Genomic DNA, 10,641 nt, shown 5'->3' with positions numbered 1-10,641 from the left:
AGTGACCAAATAGGACAGAGTAGAACTGCCCCATAGAGTTTCCAAGGAGCAGCTAGTGGATTCAAACTGCCGACTTTTTGGTTAGCAGACAAACGCTTAACCATTGTGCCACCAGGGCCCCCAATAAATGATAGCTATTGTTAATTTTGAAGGTCCCTCAGAAGTACAAAAGGTTTGCATTCTATTGCTAATCTAATGGTTGGCAGCTTGAACGCACCCAGAAGTACCATGGAAGAAAAGGCCTGATGATCTTCCACAAAGATTACAGCCAAGAAAACCCTATGAAGTGATTCTACTCTGTAACACATTGGGTCACCATGAGTTGGAATCAACTTTAACCTCTTATCAACAAAATGCTTCTGCTGTGGTCATTACAACCCTGTTAGCAAGAAAGACCTTGTCAATCAGCATTAACACTGGGGTTATTCTGTCTGTGATTTTGTTCCCTTCAGAGACATTTCAGCCTGCTTTGCAGGAACTGTTTAATTCAATTCAAAGAACTTGTCCATCTCAAGGAACACGAAAGAAACTCACTCCTATTATAATAAATGACATTGTTAGTTGCCGTGGAGTTGGCCCTGACTCATAGCTACCTTATGTATAACAGAATGAACCGTTGCTTGGGCCTGTGCCATCTTCATGATCATTGCTTTGTTCAAGTACATTGTTTCAGCCACTATGTCAGTCCATCTCACCAAAGACCTGCCTCCAATTTACCAATCTTGATATCCTTTTCTGGTATTTGGTCTTTCCTGACGACAAGTCCAAAGTTAATGAGCCTAAGTCTCACCATCCTCACTTTTAAGGAGCATTCTGGTTATATTTCTTCTAAGACTGATTTGACACTTACTCCCAATACCATTTGTGCCTCACTAGGACACTATTTCTCATGTAAACATCAGGCTCGTATCTCTGTACTGCACACTAATTTACCCTGTGTATTCAGAGAAATGGTTAGAGATTTCCAGATATTTAAACCTTCCATCCACCCAGGAAATCAAGTTTCCTTAAAAAGGATTCTCTAAAGCTGCCAAAATGGGGAAAGCACAGATAATTTGGGAGAACTTTCAGGAGGGATAACTGATTCCCTTTTCATGCAAGCTATAATTTCCACACTGGGAGTAAAACAACTAGAAAAGATGGTTTAAGACTTGTCTCTGATCTTAGCAGATTTTAGCACCTTAACTCTGAAGACCTAACACGCAAGTCTAAATTTATTAACTACAATTGGCATGGACAATCTTGATTTCCTCTTGGTCAGCTAAGGGAGAGGTTATACTATAGCAAATACTTCTTGTTGCTCCTATACAAATACTACAGGGCAAATAGGATAGCCTGGGACTACACTTAAAAAATAAAAACAAAACTAACAAACAAAACCCCACCTGGCTCTCTGAAACAGACCCAGGAAGTGTTTTTCTTGCTTGAGTTTCATAATCTAGGCTCTTGGCATGGAGACCTATTACAAACACTAATAGTCATTTTGTTTCTGATAATTGCCGATGTTACACTAGGCCAAATCTTAAATGTTATTTTGGAGCCATTATCATGTGAAATATTTCAACAACTCACCCTACAACAGAAAGAGAACAAAAGATTAACCCTGGATCAACAACACTGCTCTACATTCAATGCATACATCTTTAATTGTAATCAGCAAAACGTCAACATTGGGGATAATCTGAATTTCATGAATTAATATCCTGTGGCCTGACTTTGTCTGTCCTCGGCCAAAAAGGAGGGCTGAGAGAGACATGTAGAACTGATTTGACATTCAGAACTAAACCTCAATATTATTAAAAGCTGCCATGATCCTCATGGTGTCCCTGGGTGGTGCAAACAGTTTTCACACTCAGCTGCTAACTGGAAAGATTGGAGGTTCGAGTCCACCCAGAAGTGCCCAGAGGTCCACCAGAGGTGCCTTGTAAGAAGGGCCTGGCAATCTACTTCCAAAAAATCAGCCGTTGAAAACCCTATGGAGCTCCGTTCTACTCTGACAGGCATGGGGTCACCATGAGTCAGAATTGACTCAACAGCAAATGGTTTGGTGAGACTCACAGCCAAGACATTTTGTTCTCCTGTTGGACAAATAATCTCACAGAATAACAACCTCAAACAATGTTACTCTGAGACCACAATAAAATGAAACAAAACAAGTCCGCTTCATACTTTTACCTAATCACAAACAAAAGCAAGGTCATTGTGCCACCCACAAAGTACCCAATTATAGAATCCCTTTCCTTTCTGAAGAGATATCACCTTCTTAAAGCAGAAACAGTTGCCACAGAGAAGGCAGAGGAGCCTCTGGGTAGCCTCAAACCTCTGAATGCTTAACCATTTACGCCACCCAGGGGCTCTCCCACACCTGCTTTCTGACAGTATACAATCTAGAGTGAATACTGCTTCTTTTCCCAAATCACCCAACCAAAGCCCAAATCTTCTAAGAAGTTCTTTCTAGCACTGTCTTCCTGAGGCACCTCATGGTTCCACATGGTGTGTGTCCTCCCTCACTGCAATTACTAATAAACCCAGCTTGTTACAAGTGTATTCCTTGGGGTCTTTTGCTGAAGGGATTGACAACATCTGTCATGCTCATTAAATTCTTTGTCCATAAATTTAAAAATTCTGTGTCCGACAGTATATGTTTTTGCTTTCTTTCATAATAGTTGAATTCCTCAGGTGCCTATGTCTCTCTTTCTGTCCCACTGTGGCCTCCCTTCTTTTGTCAAGAGGCATTTAAGAGGACATTTAAAGATTTTTTAAAGTGTGATAATTGGGGGAAAAGTAAAATAAAAGGAAGAGAAAATAGCATTGAGTCAGAGGCAAGGTTCACACAGAATGCACATTCCAAAATCTATATTCTTCCAGGTGACAGAATTTGGTTGTGACTTTCCTAGAAGTTGAGGTAGAAAGTGAAATACAGTTTATTATGCAATTCTGTGTCTTTAAATAAGAAAGTGAACCAACTGGAACCCTCATACACTGCTGGTGGGAATGTAAAATGGTTCAGTCACTTTGGAAAAGAGTCTGGCAGTACCTCAAAAAGAAACTTAGAGTTACCATATGGCCCAGCTATTCCACTCCTAGGTATATGCCCAAGATAACTGAAAACATGTATCCACACAAGGAATTGTACAGGAATATTCATAGCGGCATTATTCATAATAGCCCCAAAACAGAAACATCCCAATGTCTATTAACTGTATCTTAGGCTGGGTTCTCTTGAGAAGCAAAACCATTGATGCCTGTATATATGGGGGAGGGGGGGATTTATCTCAAGGAAATGGCTCGTGCAGTTGTAGAGGCTGGCAAGTCCCAAGTCTGTGGGTCAGGCTGAAGGCTTCTGCTGACTCATGTAGCTGCAGAGGCTGACAAACTCAAGATTGGCAGGTCAAATGGCAGGCTGCTAGCTCACAGTCTGCAGAGGCTGATGAATCCCAGGATTGGCAAGTCAGACAGCAGGCCACTGACTGAAGTCCCAAGAACCAGAGGTGAGGTGATGACAAGCCAGATACAGGATCTAGAACAAATGAGCGAGCTTTGCCAGAACATCCAGGTATACACTGGATGCATGCCACACAACTGAGGAAACTCTCCTTACAACTGATTGATCACATCAGGTCACATCATGGAGGTTGACTACATCATTACAGAACTGCCAAACTACATCATTACATAACTAACTACGTCATTACATAACTGCCAGACCACTGAGAATCATGACCCAGTTAAGTTGACACACAACTTTAACCATCACAGTCTACCCCTTGTCAACTTGGCACCTGTACACATCTCCTTAAATCACACACACTCTGTAAATAATGACAATTACAAAGTTATACTAGCATCTAACGTGGTACAGCTAGCAGGTGACAACTGAAAATGCACTAGCCCCATTTATCTCTTATATTTTATAAGAGAAGAAAACAAAAATATTTGGTGCACACATACAGGAAGAAATACTCAAAACAATTACAGTCCTTGTTTTTGCAACTGGTCACATGGTCATAACTGGTATTTAAAACTACCTTCTTCCACCACCCATTCCGTATTCCCTTTGCCCTCAGCAAGCACCTCAGCTTGTCATGTTCTTTGCCTGGCGGGGTGACCCAAACCTTCACTCCTGAAGGGTATGGGCCATTAGTAGTCATGTCAGAATTGGGTTGCTGTAGTTTTTCATTGACTTTAAACAGGACATGGTAGTACTAAGAGACACCCTAAGGGATAGCCTGTATTCTAGACATACTCTTCTTTACCTCCATTATGCAACACCAATCTGATTTCCCCTTGGTATTCAGGATAAATCACAGCAGCCAAAACAGTAACTCTCTTCTTTACCTGTTGATCCAGAGGCATGAGGAGCGCAAAGTGGCCAGGTGACATTCTTAACTTTGAGTTCAATGGAACCTATTTTGTGTCTCCACATAGGAGCATTCCTCCCTGTGGAACTAAGACCTCTAGACCTGCAGAGCATAGAGTCGCAGGGACAGGAAGCAAAAATCTTGCAATTGAGTCACTAGGAGTAATAGTGAGTGGTGCCACTCCCCTTTCCACCCCTTGATTCCTGGAACCGTGAATTCTGGCTATGGGAGAAACAACCCCATATTGGACTCTGGTTTGGAACATATACAGCCTCCTAGAGAACATTGCCCCAACCCTGCAAAGTATTGCCACCTAGCTGGTGCTATAATTGTGTCTTTAAGAGGTCACTCCATTGTTCTATCAAGCCAGCTGCTTCAGAATGATGGAGAACATGGTAAGACCAGTGAATTCCATGAGCATGGACCCATTTTCGAACTTCCCTTGCTGTGAAGTGAGTCCCTTGATACGAGGTAATGCTGTGTAGGATACCATGATGGTGGATAAGGCATTCTGTAAGTCCATTGATGGTAGTTGTGGCAGAAGTATTGCATGCAAGGAAGGCAAATTCATATCCAGAATAAGTGTCTATCCCAGTAAGAATGAAATGTTGCTCTTTCCACGATGGAAGCAGTCAAATGTAATCAACCTGCCACCTGGTTGCTTCTTGATCTCAAAGAATGCTGCTGTATCAGGGACTCAGTGTTAGTCTCTGCTACTGGCAGATTGGTCATTCAGCAGTGGCTGTAGCAAAGCTGGCCTTGGTGAGTGGAAGTCCATGTTGCTGAACCCATGCATAACCTCCATCCCTGACACCATGGCCACTTTGTTCATGAGACTATTGGGCAATGATGGGAGTGGCTGGGGAAAGAGGATGACTGGTTTCCATCATCCTATCCACTTGATTGTTAAAATCCTCTGCTGCCAAGGTCACCCTTTGGTAAGCATTCACGTAAGACACAAGTATCTTCACTTCATTGGCCCATTCAGAGAGGTCTATCCACATACCTCTTCCCCATACCTCCTTGTCTCTATTTTCTAATCTTGTTCCTTCCAAGTCCCTGACCATTCAGCGAAACCATTGGCCACAGCCCATGAGTTGGTATACAATCACACATAAGCCATTTCTCCTTCCAAGCAAAGTGAACAACCAAGTGCACTGCTCAAAGTTCTGCCCATTGCAAGGATTACCCTTCACCACTGTCCTTCGGGAGGACCCAGAAAGGGACTGTATTGCTACTGCTGTTAACTTTCTAGTGGTACCTGCATATCGTGCAGAACCATCTGTAAACCAGGCACGAGTCTTCTCTTCCTCAGTCAACTGATCATAAGGAACTCCCCATGAGGCCATAGGTGCACTGGGAAAGGGCAAATAATGATAGGAGTGGAGACCATGGGCATTTGGGCTACTTCCTCATGCAACTTGTGCCTTCAGGTCCTGCTTGGGCCTGATCTCATATATACCACCTCTATTTAATGATGGAGTGCTGCTGTTCATGTCCAACTTTATGACTCTGTGGGTCAGACAACACGCAGTTCATGATGGGCAGCTCAGGCTGCATGGTGACTTGGTGGCCCATGGTTAAGTATTCAGTCTCTACTAAGGCTCAGTAACAAGCCAAATGCTGTTTCTCAAGAGAAGAGTAGTTATCTGCAGAGGATGCAGGGCTTTGCTCCAAAATACTAAGGGTCTGCACATTGATTCACTAATAGGGTCCTGCCAAAGACTCCAAACAGCATCTCTATCTGCAACTGAGACTTCAAGCACTGTTAGATCAGCTGGATCATATGGCCTAAGTTGCAGAGTGGCTTGTATGGCAGCCTGAACCCGTTGCAAAGCCTTCTCTTATTCTTGACCCCACTCAATAGTAGCAGCTTTTAGAGTCACCTGATAAATAGACTGGAGTAGCACACACAAATAAGGTATAAATCCAAAGAAGCCCACCAGGCATTTTGCCTACTTATTAGTTGTGGGAAGGGCCAGATTTAACAAATTATCTTTCATTTTAGAAGGAATATCTCGACATGCACCACACCACTGGACTCCTAGAAATTTCATTGAGGTGGAATCAGCCTGAATTTTTGTGGGATTAATTCCCACCCACTAGCACGCAAAAGTTTTACCATTAAGTCCAGAGTCATTGACACTTCTTCCTTACTAGGTCCAATCAGCATAAAGTCATCAGTGTAATGGACCAGTGTGATGTCTTGTGGAAGGGGAAGGTGATCAAGGTCCCTGTGGACTAAATTATGACATAGGGCTGAAGAGTTGAGGTACTTCTGAGGTAGGACACTGAAGATGTATTGCTGGCCTTGTCAGCTGAATGCAAACTGATTCTGGCGTTCCTTTGAAACCAGAATTGAGAAAAAGGAATTAGCCAGATCAATAGCCACATACCAGGTACCAGGGGATGTATTAATTTCCTGAAGCAATGACGTCACTTCTGGAACAGCAGCTACAATTGGAGTCACCACTTGGTGAAGTTTCCGATAATCCACTGTCATTCTAGATCTATCTGGTTTTTTGCACAGGACAAATAGGTGAGTTGAATGGAGATGGATAAGAATCACTACTCTTGCATCCTTCAAGTCCTTGATGGTGGCAGTAATCTCTGCAATCCCTCCAGGAATGTGGTATTGCTTTTGGTTTACTATTTTCCTAGGTAAGGACAGTTCTAATGGCTTCCCCTTGGCTTTTCCTACCATAATATCCCTTATTCCACTTAGCAGGGATTCAGTGTGCGGGTTCGGCCAGTCGTTGAATATATCTATTCCAATTGTACATTCTGAAACTGGGGAAATCACTACAGGATGGGTTCAGGGACCCACTATGAGATGGACCTGAGCTAATACTCCATTAATAACCTGACCTCCATATGCCCCTACTCTGACTGGTGGGTCATAGTGACATTTTGGTCTCCTGGAATTAGTGTTAGTTCAGAGCCAGTATCCACTAATCCCTGAAAACTCTGATTTCCTTTTCTCCAATGATCAATCATCGTAAAAGGCCATACATCCCTTTGGGGAAGGCTGGGAGAAAGATTAACACTATACATTTTTGGCAGTGTAATGGAGTCCTTCCTCAAGGGGACCAGCATCCCCTTCATTCAAGGGGTTGTGGGTCTGTAAACTCGCTCAAGTCTGGGAATTGATTGAGGGGCTGTGACTTTCTATTCTGGCTATTCAATTTAGAGTGCTGCTCACTTAACCTAGAATTCTATTGCTTGTACAGATCAAGTAAATATTTAGTAGATTTCCCATCTATTTCACTCCTATGGACACCATGACTAAGTAGCCAATGCCATAATTCTATAAGAGTCAGACTGATTACTGCTTTGATGCTGCTGTCCATTACAGTAACCACAGCCACCTTGTCTTTGTCAATTGACTGCCGCCACTTGGCCCTACTACCACAGAGTCCAATCAGCCCTATTGTAGATAGGTGTCTTAATTCAGTTAGGGAAGTTCCCACTGTCAAATCTGACTTACATAAAATAGCAATCACAGCAGTCCTCAAGGATGCTTGGACTCCGCTCACAAATGTGTTCCTCACTGTTGTGGTAAAAGGTGTGTCCTCTGGGCACTCCATGTGTGGGTCTGTGGGTCTAACTTGATAAATCCACTCTAGCATGCCATTTTCCCTAAGCCTTTGGATACTTTTTTCTATAGTATATTAAGGCAGGTCTGGTACTTCCACTTGATTTAGTTAAGGCTACAGCAGAATCCATGCTTCAGCGACCCAACCAAATAAACTATTAGATCCTTTCCTAACCTCTCGCTGAAATATTGAATGAAGAATCTCTGCTTAGTGGGTCCATATCAATAAATTCAGACTGATCCAACTTTATGTTCCTTGCATCATTATCCAATACCCTTAATTGCTGCTCCCAGACATATTGTTCCCCAGGAACAAGGCCTGATTAGCTATGAAGATGATGGCAGCTCTTCTATTACTTTCCCACCTTCCTCTTCCTCTTCTTCTTGGTTTAAAATCAAAAGAGGTGTGTGGAAGAGTTATAGCCTTTCACCTTATTCAATCTGTATAGTGAACAAATAATCTCCAAAATTGGACTATATGTGGGAGAATGCAGCATCAAAATTGTAGGAAGACTCATTAACAACCTATGATATGCAGATGACACAACCTTGCTTACTGTTATGGATTGAATTGTGTCCCCCAAAAATGTCTGTTAACTTGGCTAGGCCATGATTCCCAGTACTGTGTGATTATCCACCATTTTGTCATCCGATGTGATTTTCCTATGTGTTGTAAATCTCTTTGTTGTAAATGAGATGGGATTGTTGTTGTTGTTGTTATGTGCCGTCAAGTTGGTTCCAATTTACAGTGACCCCATGCACAACAGAATGCAACACTGACCACTACTGTGCCATCCTCACAATTGTTGCTATGCTTGAGCCCATTGTTGCAGCCACTGTGTCAATCCCTCTCGTTTTGGGTTTTCCTCTTTTTTGCTGACCCTCTACTTTACCAAGCATGATGTCCTTCTACAGGGATTGAACCCTCTCAATAACATGTCCAAAGTATGTAGGACAGTCTCACCATCCTTGCTTCTAAGGAGCGTTCTGGCTGTACTTCTTCCAAGACAGATTTGTTCATTCTTTTGACAGTCCATGATATATTCAATATTCTTCACCAACACCACAAGTCAAAGGCATCAATTCTTCTTCAGTCTTCCTTATTAATTGTCTATCTTTCACATGCATATGAGGCAATTGAAAACACCATGGCTTGGGTCAGGTGCACCTTAGTCCTCAAGGAGACATCTTTGCTTTTCAAAACTTGAAAGAAGTCTTTTGCAGCCCATTTGCCCAATGCAATGTGTCTTTTGATTTCTTGACTGCTGTGGATCCAAGTAAAGTGAAATTCTTGACAACTTCAATCTTGTCTCCATTTATCATAGTGTTGCTTATTGGCACAGTTGTGAGGATTTTTGTTTTCTTTCTGTTGAGGTGTTGTCTTAGGCTGAGTTCTCTAGAGAAACAAAACCAGTAAAGTGTATAAATATATATATAGAGAGAGATTATATCAAGGAAACAGCTCATGCGATTGTAGAGGCTACAACGTCCCGAGTCCATGGATCAGGGTAGAGGCCTCTCCCAAGTCACACAGCTGCAGAAGCTGGCAAGCCCAAGATCAGAAGGTCGGAGAGCAGGGCTCCCACTCACAGGCTGTGCAGATCGACGAATCCCAGGTTCGGCAGATAAGCTGACAGCTCAAGTCCCAAGAACGGGAGATGAGACAACAGGAAGCAGCCGCAGGATCCAGAGAGAGAAAAAAGCCAGAACATCTGCTTATATACAGATGCAGGCCATACCCCAAGGAGACTCCCTTTCATCTGATTGGCTACTCACAGTATATTCAATCATGGGAGTGATTACATTAAAACACGGAGAATCATGGCCCAGCCAAACTGACACACAATCTTAACCATCACAGGTGTAATCCATACTGAAGGCTGTGGTGTTTGATCCTCATCAGTAAGTGCTTCAAGTCCTCTTCACTGTCAGCAAGCAAGGTTGTATCATCTGCATAACGCAGGTTTTTAATGAGTCTTCCTCCAATCCTGATGCCCCATTCTTCGTATAGTCCAGCTTCTCGGATTATTTGCTCAGACTAGAGATTGAGTAGGTATGGTGAAAGGATACAACCCTGACGCACACCTTTCCTGACTTTAAACCATGCAGTTTCCCCTTTTTCTGTTCAAACAACTACATCTTGATCCATGTACAGATTCCTCATGAGCACAGTTAAGTGTTCTGGAATTCCCATTTTCTGCAACGTTATTCATAATTTGCTATGATCCACACAGTTGAATGCCTTAGCATAGTCAATAAAACACAGGTAAACATCTTTCTGGTATTCTCTGCTTTCAGCCAGGATCCATCTGACATCAGCAATGATATCTCTGGTTCCATGTCTTCTTCTAAATCTGGCTTGAATTTCTGGCAGTTCCCTGTTGATGTACTGCTGCAGCTGCTTTTGAATGATCTTCAGCAAAATTTTGCTTGCATGTGATATTAATGATATTGTTCAATAATTTCCACATTCAGTTGGATTACCTTTCTTGGGACTAGGCACAAATATGGATCTCTTCCAATTGGTTGGCCAGATAGCTGTCTTCTAAATTTCTTGGCATAGGTGAGTGAGCATTTCCGGTACTGCATCTGTTTGTTGGAACATCTCAGTTGGTATTCTGTCGGTTCCCAGTGCCTTGTTTTTTGCCAATGCCTTCAGTACAGCTTGGACTTCTTCCTTCAGTT

The sequence above is a fragment of the Trichechus manatus genome, unplaced genomic scaffold (genome assembly GCF_000243295.1).
Source record: "Trichechus manatus latirostris isolate Lorelei unplaced genomic scaffold, TriManLat1.0 scaffold00297, whole genome shotgun sequence".
Classification (NCBI taxonomy): Eukaryota; Metazoa; Chordata; class Mammalia; order Sirenia; family Trichechidae; genus Trichechus; species Trichechus manatus.
Note: the sequence above shows the minus strand (reverse complement) of the source record.